The sequence below is a fragment of the Phoenix dactylifera genome, chromosome 15, assembly GCF_009389715.1.
Source record: "Phoenix dactylifera cultivar Barhee BC4 chromosome 15, palm_55x_up_171113_PBpolish2nd_filt_p, whole genome shotgun sequence".
NCBI lineage: Eukaryota > Viridiplantae > Streptophyta > Magnoliopsida > Arecales > Arecaceae > Phoenix > Phoenix dactylifera.
The window spans coordinates 3,649,118-3,663,244 of NC_052406.1; positions in this window are offsets into that span (position 1 = coordinate 3,649,118).

The window sequence follows — 14,127 nt, forward strand, 5'->3', positions numbered from 1 at the left end:
GATATAAGACAACAAACTTTCTTGATCTAAAGGATGTATCAGCTAGATCGGTTACTTTATTGATATTGTAACTAGCCATGAAAGACATCTTGTACCTTTACAATTTAAATCATGTGTAAATTAATTGATGCCAGTCTACACAACATTTTTATTGGTACATATTGCTAAACAATATTTTCTAAATATCATTTGGTTGTTCCATTATTTGAAAAGTTCATCAATTAATCATGGTCTACCGGTGCCACAATAGAAGAAAGCCAGATCATCAAGTAAGCATGCAAGGTATAAGATCTTGGTCTTATAAGATCATGGAGAGTCAGGGGAGTTACAAGCCTTAATTTGAGTCTTGGGCGCCTTGCTGCACTTCTTGCCTGCAACAGATATCGACAAGCATGCCATATTCGAAGATTCAAGGTCAAAAATTGAAGACTGACAATAATAGGTCCACAAAACAACAACAACAACATCATAAAACCATGCTACAGAAGTTATAATAAGACCATATTCAACACTTATCAATGCAAGTTCTCAGAAAAGTACTGGTAAATACCGTAAAAAATAAAAGGCATGACTAATGCATTACTATACTAATCAACTGATGAACATACACAAACATGCACATACATGTGGGACTGTGATATTTCAATGTCCCTGTGCTGCCCATCCATTTTTAACTCCTTTATTATAATTGTGATTTAAATGTTTAGTCTTGTAAATACAGCCTATTCATTACATAAAATTGTGAGGAGTATTTATGTCATTTAATCAAGAAGGTGGGAGCAATGCAGTTTGTTTTCAAATTGAATGCTCTTTCAGAAGAAATGACTTCCCTGTAAACAAACTTTCCTCAGGGAGGTCCAATTCAGAGATTACTCTGAATCAAGAGAGCTGGAAAACTTCAGAAAACTCTTTAATGAAGGATTCATGAGTGACATCCATTATTTAAGTTGTATCTTCCGTTGTCCCTAACAGCTTCTCACACTCTCAAAGTTGGCTACGTGACACAGCTGCATGACTCTTAAAGAGCATACGAGTCTTACAGAACGAACAATATTTCAATTACACCCAAAATTTAAACCAAACATATAATAGCAATAAGAATTCAGTTAAATATTTTCATCATTAATAAATAGTAAAATTTGTTCAACTACATAATGCAAATGTTCATCATATACATGGGGTATATGATGAAGCACAATAAAAAACACAGTGAAACTACACTGTGTTTCACTGGATCCGGGACTGTGACTTCTAAATGATTAATAAAAAAAGATTCGAGGCACTGAATTGCAATAAATTTGTGTTTCAACCAGAATAATCAACCAATTTGTGTTTCTTGAACCCCAAGTTGAGAAAGGGAATTTTGTGATATGAGGAGAAAAAAAAGTACATGAGAAAAGAAAAATAACCTTGAGAGCAGAGAGAGCCTGTTCGATTTGATCGGCAGAGAAACCTTCGAGCGGAGCTTGTCGTAGATGGTCCGAAGCCTCTTCGCTTTTTGAGCTTGTCGTAGGTGGCCGGTCGCTCGGTGCCGGAGACGAGAGAGGAGGATGCGGATGGTCGCTTGCCGCCGGAGAGGAGAGAGGACGAGAGGAGCTTGGCGTCGGACGTCGCTCGGCGCCGGAGAGGACAAGGGTCGATCGGTCGCTCGTCGTCGGAGAGGAGGGAGGAGGAGCCAGAGGAGCTAGGGCTTGATCGGGATGCAAAATGAGGAGGAGAGGGGTGGCCACTGGTTTTGATGTGAATTTGACTTTTGACGACGCTTATACGCGTCGTTTTAGGCCGGAATATACGACGACGCTAATAAGCGTCGTCTATTCCTAAGAATTACCGACGCTTAATTAAAGCGTCGGCAAATATTTGGGCGGTGAACTTTTTTCCGACGCTTTTTCCTAGCGTCGGTAGAAGAGCGTCGGGAAAAGACCATTTTCCTGTAGTGGTAACTATATTCGTAAAGTGCTGTGGTACTTTGTTTTGTGTTTGGTAAACAAACTGAGAAAGTACTTTTATATGACAAAATTACCATAAAGAACATTGCATAGTATTATACAACACAACATAATAAAATATAACATAAATTAATACATAAATATACGATATAGTATAATATTATTGTAATATAAAATAATATTATGTTAATATAGCATAATAGTAATATAATTATTAGAGTAAATTAATATTTGATAATATAACATAAAATTAAATTATTTAACATAACAATCCAGTTTTGCGTTGCTTGGACTATAAAATTAAATTATTTAACATGAAAGCGTCGGCAAAAACGGCTTAACCGACGCTTTAAAGCGTCGATAAAGCCCAATCCAGTTTTGCGTTGCTTGGACTATGCCGACGCTTTTAAGCGTCGTTCATTTTTTACAAACCCGACGCTTAAAAGCGTCGGCGTACTTCAACCCACGCTTCCCAGTTTTGGACTATGCCGACGCTTAAAAGCGTCGGCGTACTTCAACCCACGCTTCCCACCGTATTTTGTATTGGACTATGCCGACGCTTAAAAGCGTCGGTGTATGCAACTTGAGCGACGCAATAAAGAGTGCTGTATGAAGATTGGCCAAGCAACTTGCAGTAACTTTTGGGGGTGGTCTCCCTTAGAATCCAAATGGTGGCTACAAATTCAAGAAGCCAAACATGATACAGTGGGCTATAAACAACTTTATGTTGCAGTTTTAAGGCATAGCTTTAGCTAGGAGATGGTCAAAAATTGCCTGCAACAGATATCGACAAGCATGCCATATTCGAAGATTCAAGGTCAAAAATTGAAGACTGACAATAATAGGTCCACAAAACAACAACAACAACATCATAAAACCATGCTACAGAAGTTATAATAAGACCATATTCAACACTTATCAATGCAAGTTCTCAGAAAAGTACTGGTAAATACCGTAAAAAATAAAAGGCATGACTAATGCATTACTATACTAATCAACTGATGAACATACACAAACATGCACATACATGTGGGACTGTGATATTTCAATGTCCCTGTGCTGCCCATCCATTTTTAACTCCTTTATTATAATTGTGATTTAAATGTTTAGTCTTGTAAATACAGCCTATTCATTACATAAAATTGTGAGGAGTATTTATGTCATTTAATCAAGAAGGTGGGAGCAATGCAGTTTGTTTTCAAATTGAATGCTCTTTCAGAAGAAATGACTTCCCTGTAAACAAACTTTCCTCAGGGAGGTCCAATTCAGAGATTACTCTGAATCAAGAGAGCTGGAAAACTTCAGAAAACTCTTTAATGAAGGATTCATGAGTGACATCCATTATTTAAGTTGTATCTTCCGTTGTCCCTAACAGCTTCTCACACTCTCAAAGTTGGCTACGTGACACAGCTGCATGACTCTTAAAGAGCATACGAGTCTTACAGAACGAACAATATTTCAATTACACCCAAAATTTAAACCAAACATATAATAGCAATAAGAATTCAGTTAAATATTTTCATCATTAATAAATAGTAAAATTTGTTCAACTACATAATGCAAATGTTCATCATATACATGGGGTATATGATGAAGCACAATAAAAAACACAGTGAAACTACACTGTGTTTCACTGGATCCGGGACTGTGACTTCTAAATGATTAATAAAAAAAGATTCGAGGCACTGAATTGCAATAAATTTGTGTTTCAACCAGAATAATCAACCAATTTGTGTTTCTTGAACCCCAAGTTGAGAAAGGGAATTTTGTGATATGAGGAGAAAAAAAAGTACATGAGAAAAGAAAAATAACCTTGAGAGCAGAGAGAGCCTGTTCGATTTGATCGGCAGAGAAACCTTCGAGCGAAGCTTGTCGTAGATGGTCCGAAGCCTCTTCGCTTTTTGAGCTTGTCGTAGGTGGCCGGTCGCTCGGTGCCGGAGACGAGAGAGGAGGATGCGGATGGTCGCTTGCCGCCGGAGAGGAGAGAGGACGAGAGGAGCTTGGCGTCGGACGTCGCTCGGCGCCGGAGAGGACAAGGGTCGGTCGGTCGCTCGTCGTCGGAGAGGAGGGAGGAGGAGCCAGAGGAGCTAGGGCTTGATCGGGATGCAAAATGAGGAGGAGAGGGGTGGCCACTGGTTTTGATGTGAATTTGACTTTTGACGACGCTTATACGCGTCGTTTTAGGCCGGAATATACGACGACGCTAATAAGCGTCGTCTATTCCTAAGAATTACCGACGCTTAATTAAAGCGTCGGCAAATATTTGGGCGGTGAACTTTTTTCCGACGCTTTTTCCTAGCGTCGGTAGAAGAGCGTCGGGAAAAGACCATTTTCCTGTAGTGGTAACTATATTCGTAAAGTGCTGTGGTACTTTGTTTTGTGTTTGGTAAACAAACTGAGAAAGTACTTTTATATGACAAAATTACCATAAAGAACATTGCATAGTATTATACAACACAACATAATAAAATATAACATAAATTAATACATAAATATACGATATAGTATAATATTATTGTAATATAAAATAATATTATGTTAATATAGCATAATAGTAATATAATTATTAGAGTAAATTAATATTTGATAATATAACATAAAATTAAATTATTTAACATAACATATTAATGTATTATGATATAATGTAATATATATTATATTTATAATATAATACAATAATAAAAGTATAAAATATTATAATTATTAGTATAAATTAATTTCTCATAATATAACATAATATTAAATTATTTGAAATAACATATTAATGTATTATAATGTAATGTAATATAATACAATATTTATAGTATAATACAATAATAAAGGTATAAAATATTATAATTAATATTATAAATTAATTTTTCATAATATAACATAATATTAAATTATTTAAAATAACATATTAATGTATTATAATGTAATGTAATATAATACAATATTTATAGTATAATACAATAATAAAGGTATAAAATATTATAATTATTAGTATAAATTAATTTTTCATAATATAACATAATATTAAATTATTTAACATAACATATTAATGTATTATGATATAATATAATATGATATTATATTTATAGTATAATACAAAAATAAAGGTATAAAATATTATAATTATTAGTATAAATTAATTTTTCATAATATAATATAATATTAAATTATTTAACATAACATATTAATGTATTATGATATTATATTTATAGTATAATATAAAAATAAAGATATAAAATATTATAATTATTAGTATAAAATAATTTTCCATAATAATTTTTCATAATTTTTCATAAAATAATTTTTCGCGGTCCAGGGGCTCTTCTTCATGGTCCACGCTCGAGGAGGACCTCAGCGTGGGCTACGAGGTTGATGATAAAAAAAAAACAATAGATTGATTTTGGAAGGTATAGAAAAGGATTAAAATTTTTTTCTTCTAAAATGTGGTTCAAGAGATGCATACAAAAATTGAAAAGAAAAATATCTTTTCTTACGGAAGGGAGTCTGACGGCTTGGGTTCTTGGCTCCAGCAAATTTTTAGGTTTATACAGGGATAAACTATGTAATTATGTTATTTTAATATGGGCATTTTTGTCAAAAATATAGCTTTCCGAAAAAGCTGAAACAGCTTCCTCCCAAAAGCTCCAAATTGGAGCTTCCTCCCAAAAGCTGTTTTCAGCTTCCCGCAAAAGCTGAAACAGCTTTTTGAAAAATTTACCAAACATAGTTTTGCATCTAAAAGTACTTTTGGAGGGCCAGAAAGTGCTTTCTGGCCCTCCAAAAGCTCCCCCAAACAGGGCCTTCTTCACGTGAGCCACCGTTCCGATCGATGCCTTTCAGCACTCTGATCGTTATCAAATATCTGATTATTAAAACGTTAAAGGATGGCGATGTCTCCCTCTTTTTTTTTTTCTTTTTTTTTTCCTTTTTTTTCCGACGGATTCTTTACACAATACGCGTATGAATACATCCAAAAAAAATCAAAAAACACAAACTCGCGGAGTGCCAGTGGCAGCTCCCCCTCTCCTGACCACAGGGCACATCCTGAGTGGTGGGCCGCATCGGCAGCCACCCAGTCAGCCGCCCCGTTGGCCTCTCTGAATACATGCTTGACCATGAAGGCCACACCATCCCTCACCATCATTCCAATGTCTCGGATTACTGGGTGGGTTGTGCTCTCACCACTCGGACCCCTCCGAATCTATCCAATGACCGTAGCCGAATCGCCCTCTAGGATGATTGAGCCGGCCCGCAGCACCTGCCGCGCATGGTGAAGACCTGCCCAGACAGCTCGCAACTCCGCCCCCGAAACTGATGTGTCGAACAACTGGCAACCGCCCGTTGCCACTATCCTAGAGTGAGAATCCCGTATAACAAAGTCTGCCCCGCCTCGCGTACCTCCATGCAACACCGGCCCGTCAAAGTTGACTTTGAGAAAACTTAGGGGTGGGGGCTCCCAGGTGAAAAACACCGTCCGAAGAGCTGCCTGAGCAGAGAAGGAACCCCAGGTGTCCCGAGCTATCAAGGGTATATTTGAAGGGATGGTGGGTCTGGACTCCATCGCCAGTACTCGAGCGGACTCCGCAACAAACCTCGGAGACATCCTGCGCTTACCAAAGGTGCGAGCGTTCCTTGCTAGCCAGATCTGATGGGATGTGCAAGTCGCTCTGATGGCCTCCTGACATGTCCAAGGACTAGCCAACCACTGTCGTATCATCTGTAGGAAGAGTCGCCTCTCATGCCAAGCCTCCTCCGGGATCCCTGTCCACTGCCATGTCGACCTCGCCCATGTGCACTGGAATAGCACATGGTTCACTGACTCCTCTGCACCGCAAGCCCCGCATTTCGCAGGAATCCCCAAACCACGCCTGCTCAACACTGCTTTCGTCGGTAGGCGGTCCTATGTCACCTTCCATAAAAGGAGTGCTGCCCTTGGGTGGAGCCCGGACCTCCAGATCCAGGTGCAGTCCGGCCCCCGCTCATGCTCCCGCTGGATAAATCGGGATAGGTCTCCCAGTCTGACACTGGCCCTGCATGAGGTGCCCCAAATTCTGACGTCTGGCCCCTCACAACGTAGTACTGGAAGAGACCGGATTCTCTCAGCAAGGTGTACTCCGAACAGCTGTCGTAGTCTGGCCTCGTCCCACTCTGCCCTCCCTAGTGCTAGAAGGTCTCACATCCGGAGCCCCTCTGCTGCCTCAGTATCCACCATGATCGGCCAGCACCTCAAAGAAAAGGTATCCACCACGGTGTCTTCCTTTTCGCAGCAACGTGATATCTCCTACCACGCATGCATGTGATATGAATTGCGTAAACATTTTTCCTGTTAGCAGTGGTAATGTCCACACAATTTTAGCAATTCAAAACATCTTTGAAACCTAACTTCTGTCGACATTGATATAATTTAAAAACTAGCCACTAACTTAACTTCTCATGGAAGTAAGATTGGCAATTTATGATCCAACCAGCTAACTAATTAGCAAATAACTTGTTTTAAATAAATTTAGATATGACATAAATAAATTTAAATTCTAAATAGACCCATCCGTCTAAATTATTTATTAAATAAGCTGGGTTCAGAGTTAAAATTTTGACTTATTTAACCCATTTTGATTGGTCTAATAAGTGGAACAGACCATAATCTGGCCAATTAACCCATTTTGACAGATTTATTAATTATGTCGGGTCATAACTCGACCCCTTTAACCCGTTTAAGACTTATTTAACCTATGCAAAACCAGCTTAACCTATTTCTGTCTTGTTTAATCCAAACCGCTTAAACTGTTTATCCAATTTAAATTCATTTAATTGCTTGAAAATCTATTTAACCTAACTTAATCTATTTAATAAACATGTTATGTGGGTCGGATTGAGTTATCTGATCTGAATCTTTGATTTGTTTAATAAACCAGTTGGATTCATAGCTGATGAATTTTTGACCAGATTCATATCTAATCCAACTCATGTCTGGCCCGACCCGACTCACCAACCTAACCTATGAAGAACACGTTTTAAGCAGGCTCGGATTTGATATAAATGGATTTGGATCATATATAGAACAACTTATCTAAATCTATTTATTAAATATGAAAGGTTCAGGTTTAGACTTTTGACTCGTTTAATTTATTTCGATCCGTTTAACAATTGGGCCATGTCATAACTTGGCTCGTTCAAACTATTTTAACCCATTTAATAATTAGATTGGATCATAACCCGGCCAATTTAAACTGTTTAAAAGTTGTTTAGTCTATTTAAACATACTTAACTTATTTCTGTCCAATTTATCCTGATCTGTTTAATCTGTTTAACCTATTTATATTTATTTAATCTATTAAAAAACTATTTAAGCTATTAAATCTATTTAATCTAAGTTAATCAGTTTAATAAATGAGTTATATGAGTGGAAGCGGATTACTTGTTTAATAAAAAAATCGAGTTGATATCTAAATTTTTGATCGACTTAATAAATAAGTCGAATTTAGATTGATGAATTTTGGTCCCCATCTCATCACCCTGCATCGATGTTGACTGTACGTGATTAATTCTCCTCCAACAATCCTATCAACTATGAAGTCAAAACAGCTGCCAAAAAACAAAATTATAAAATCTAGCAAATTATTGCCTTCGGTGGCATTTGTCGTTGCCTTAGGCTTAATATGTTTAATCTTTATTTTAAAGTTGAAGTAGGATAGTAATTTTTTTGACTTTTAGTAGTAGATAGTGATGCTTTTGTCTTTTTAGTGGGAGAAAAAAATGTGGTTTTATTATGAGGGGGGAAGAATTCTGCATTTATTTCATTTATTTTGCTTTGCATACTGAAGTTTGGAATAAGTTCAATACAAATCATGGTCTTGTTGACAAAATATCTGAGAGAGTTGCTAGCTATTTAGAACTCAGATACCTAAATAGTCTCTCAGCCGATGTATTGTATTCTTATTCTTCCGTTTGATTTTTGTTGTGTGATGAAGCAAAGAGGATGGTGCAAAGCAGTCCACTTCTTCTTGAGTTACCATCACACTACTAAGGCAGGTGGATGAATATAGAGTGCTTTGAGATCTGCATGGGTACGATCCCATAGTGGTTACGGGGAAAGAAAATCAATTATTCTTCCAAGCTAAAGATACTACCCGAACCCTTTAGCAATACATGGAGCAGAATATGTACGTACATGGGTAATATGTGGAGCAAAATAACAAATCCATCCATCTATTTCTTTTGGGTAAATCATTTTGGTAGCAAATAAATGAGATTGGATCTTCGCCAATTCTAACACTAAGGTTCCATCATTTATACAATAGATAGTGATAAAGTCAGTGCGTAATATTGTATTGAAAAAAAATGTTAGTACATAATATAATTTAAAGAAAATCAATGGTCAATCGCTTCAATTAGCCATCATTTTATATTTAGTCTCTATTAACCGAAACTTTTATTTTTGTATTTAGTCTCTCTTCATGTATATGCTTAAGTATTACTGAAATTTTATCTTATATTTAGCTTTTGATTATGTACATGCTTAAGTATTACCGTTATATAACTGTATACGTAAACTCGCACAAGCATGTACAACATAGATATAACAGTGTGCAAGGCTATATATATATATATATATAGAAAATGCTATATGTTTCAGTACTAAATATAAAACAAATACACTACGAAATACTGATCTGGATCTATACATTATGAACAGCGAGTGAATGGCATTTATTACACAAATAGGAGAGACTCCCAAGTTTAATGTCATAGTAATCCACCATCAGCAACTATTTGTCAATTAAATATGTATAGACATATATTTATTTTGTATGCTTTTCGAGGCATCTGTATATATACATTTACATTTGTATATATTCTTTTAGTAATGCATATGTTATTTTTATATAAACATATTGCACATGCATGCGTGCATGCATAGAGATTCCTAGATATATGTAGGCATGTATTCATGCAACCATGTCAGTATATGCGTTTATGGCACATGCATAGTAACATAGGCACATATATACATATACTAAAAGGAGTGTATGCATACATGCCTATATACAAGGTATGTTTGGAATTTGTTTGAAACCTGCTATCAAATACATCCCGCATATACTTCGCATAACTTACTTTATGAGGAAATCAGCAGCCAAACTCTCCGATAGGCCTAGTCATTTAGTTAATCCCTTGTCCCAAGATCAGAGATAATCTTTCATCCTTGCTGAAATTTTGCCTTTGCATTGATCCTTGGGTAATTAGCGCACAGGAGCATATAAATTTTAGTGACAAAAATCCTGATAGGCCTTGTCTCATGAGTTTGTTTATTTTGGCTTGACATGTCTCATTGTTTGTGATTCATCTAGTCAAATGAGTCGGATTAAGACATGATTGCGTCAGTGCATCACAAGGAGATTTTTATTAGGGCCAGGCACCCAGCTTGGTCAAAAAATGTAGCAATTTAGTGATATCAATGGATCAGACCCTAGCCTAGCATGCACCCACGTAGCTTAAGCTTGAGGCTAGACTTGTTCATGGGCGAGCAAGACTAGGCTTGGGTCGGACTTTGCCCAAGCGTTAGCACAATTCACTTGGGCCTGGACCCACCTCAGCCCCACCTTCGGGCTTACTTTTCTAGCCCAAGCCGGCTTCTTCCCAGCCTTCGGATCAAGCCTCAGGCTTCTTAACAATTTCTTCTAATTCTTAAAAATAGTAAAAAATATTTATAAATATTGCCAATGACAATTTTAATACTTGGAACTAAAATAAGATGCTTAAGATTCTAGATCCTCATTAAGTTTCGATATCAACAAAACCTAGGATTTAATCTTAAAAACCTAGCATTAAAAAATTGTGTGCCAGGCTAGGCTTCATCTCCAGCCTGAACCCGCCCATTTAATAAATGAGCTTTGTTTTAAGCCCTGCCCAGCCCGATGGGCCTAAAGTCGGAAGTCGGCTCAAGCACACCCAAAGGGCTTGGGACTTAAGCGGGCCGGGCAGGCGGGGCCTCCGGCCTGTGAACAGGTCTCATTGATGTTACCGGCCATGGTTGGGCTAATATGGAGTTGTCTCAGCCTATTAAAGCTGGACTATTCTCAAACCCAGCCTGCCCGACCCTATGGTACTGGCTTCTAAGTCTAGTCTTTAGGCTGATTGGACCAATTTAGCCCATTGATACCCTTAGAAGGATGGGAGGGAGGTGTTAATGGCGTCTCAGGTAAAATCTCATAATGGTGCATGTCCACATGACCGTTTTGGTTCCGACGTATACATGATTTGGTCCAACCGCTTACACCAAAAAAAGAAAAAAAACAAAAAGAAAAAAAAGAAAGACGTAACTCTCCAGACAGGGTTCTCTCTCCTAATTACTCCACTATGGAAACCAAAAGTTGCATTTGAAAGGGACAAAAGATCTTGGTCCAGACGAAGCATGTGTTTAGAGAAGCCAACGGGGCTGCGGATTGGGTGGCCACGTATGTGGCTAACCATGCCGGTAGTACCTTATGGGCTGGGGACGGGGAGCTGCCTCGGGAGCTCCGGAATGTTTTGTTTTCCAATTTTATTGGGTGTATCCGTACACGTGTTGTATAGATCACCCGTTTTAGCACAAAAAAAAAAAAAAAAAAAGAAAGAAGAGAAGAGAAGAGGGACAAAAGATCTTCATCAAAAAAATTTTTTAAAAAAAAAAGAAAAGAAAAGGGGCAATGGATATAAAGAAAGCCATCCATGCGCTCTCTCTCTCTCCTTACAGAACAACAATGGACTACATAATGGGGCGTAGCCTTCCTTCGATACTCCTGATTGATGGAATGATTAACTTAATGAATTATAAATCATACCTTGATTCGCTAAATCCATCTGGATTAAACTTTGGAATGCGTGCGCAGCCTCGAGCACCGATGATCTGAACAAAGATTAGCGAGAGACCTTCTGGAGAGAGAGCTCTTAATGCGTGTTTTAGAGAAGGGGTCTAACAGGCTATTTATAGCCCTCTCCAGGGACCAAACGCTGCAGGCGGTTACACCCGTGAAGAGTCACCCCCCATCAAGGTAACCCTTCACTGCTGTGAAAATACCTTAATGCCCTTGTGATTATCAGGATTTACGAAATTCAAGGGACACTTGTCAAGATGTGGATTCTAATTAAACGGGATCAAGGTTTAATTAAACGGGATCCAACATTCTCCCACTTGGACCATATTGACGCCATTTGTCAATGTGGGCCACAACTTGACGAGATCCCAACATTCTCCCACTTGGACCATATTGACAAGTGAAATATCCTTAGCACTTGAATGTTATAATCTTTATACGCGTGTTCTTTCTATCCTGATATCAATTTGTGCAAACTTTATGTTTGATTACTTTGAGAATAATAATACGAACCATGGCGGAAATAACACCTATTTGATCGGCGTATAACCTTCCATGATCACTATATTACTAAACCATCATAACCAAACCCTTATGAATGAATTTCTCATAAAATTCATTCTTTGGTCACAATTTCTGCTACCATAGTATGCATAAACCATATGAATTCATTAAAGCAGAAAATACAATATATGTGATTTACAACCATCTAAAATGTGCACAATAATACATTAATTAATTTATACAGAAAAGACCCATTTGACTGACATGCTCCTTATGCAATCCCGGGGTTATTGCTTTGGTCAAAGGATCTGCCAACATAAGCACAGTATTGATGTATTGAACTGAAACTTTATGGTCTTCACATTTTTCCTTTATAACAAGATATTTCACCTCCATGTGCTTATTTCCATTGGATATCTTGTTATTCTTTATTGAGGAAACTGCTGCTAAATTATCACAATATAATTTTATGGGCCTTGAAATAGTGTCCACGATCTGTAGGCCCGTAATAAAGTTCCTCAACCAAATAGCCTGTGTAACTGCATCATAGCATGCTAATAACTCAGCTTCCATTGTTGAAGCAGCTGTCATCTTTTGCTTCGAACTCTTCCACGAGACTGCACCACCAGCTAGTAGAAAGATATAACCTGATGTTGATTTTCTACTATCTAGACATCCCGCAAAGTCTGAGTCTGAGTATCCAACTATCTCCAAGAGATCGGATTTGTTGTATGTGAGCATATAATCTTGAGTTCCTTGAAGATATCTCAATACTTTCTTTGCAGCTCTCCAATGTTCCATTCCTGGATTAGCTTGAAATCTCCCCAGTAATCCCACAACATATGCTATATCAGGTCTGGTACAGACTTGAGCATACATTAAAGTCCCAACTAGTGAAGCATATGGAAAAGCTTTCATATGCTCCCTTTCAATTTCATTCCTCGGAGATTGTGATTGGCTCAACTTTTCACCTTTAGTAATAGGCACTGGACTTGGTTTGGAATTTTCCATACCAAATCTCTCCAATATTTTCTTAATGTAGGCTTTTTGAGATAGACAAACTTTTCCCTTAGATCTATCTCTATGAACCTCAATGCCGATGACATATGAGGCTTCACCCATATCCTTCATATCAAAATTACTGGAGAGAAATTGCTTAGTCTCCCTAAGCAATGCCAAATCACTACTAGCAAGCAAAATGTCATCTACATATAGGACTAGAAAAATAAATCGACTCCCACTGATCTTAAGATAAATACATCTATCAACAACGTTTTCTACAAAGCCAAATGTAGAAATGACGTTATTGAACTTAAGATACCACTGTCGGGATGATTGCTTGAGTCCATATATAGACTTATTTAGCTTGCAAACTTTTTGACTCTGACCTTCTGAAACAAAACCTTCAGGTTGTTTCATGTAAACTTCTTCCTCTAAATCTCCATTAAGAAATGCAGTTCTCACATCCATTTGGTGCAGCTCTAAGTCAAAATGAGCCACCAAAGCCATAATTATCCTTAAAGAATCCTTCTTTGAAACTGGAGAGAAGGTTTCATGATAATCAATACCCTCCTTTTGAGTAAATCCTTTGGCAACAAGTCTGGCCTTATGTCGCTCTACCTTGCCTTTGGAGTCTCTTTTGGTTTTAAAAACCCATTTGCAGCGTACTGCAGTAGCTCCAGGAGGTAGTTCAACTAGATTCCAAACATTATTTTTAGCCATAGAATCTATCTCATCTTTCATAGCATCTAGCCATTTGGAGGAATTTACCGAACTTATGGCTTGTGAGAAATTTATTGGATCATCTATATTTCCAATGTCATAATCAT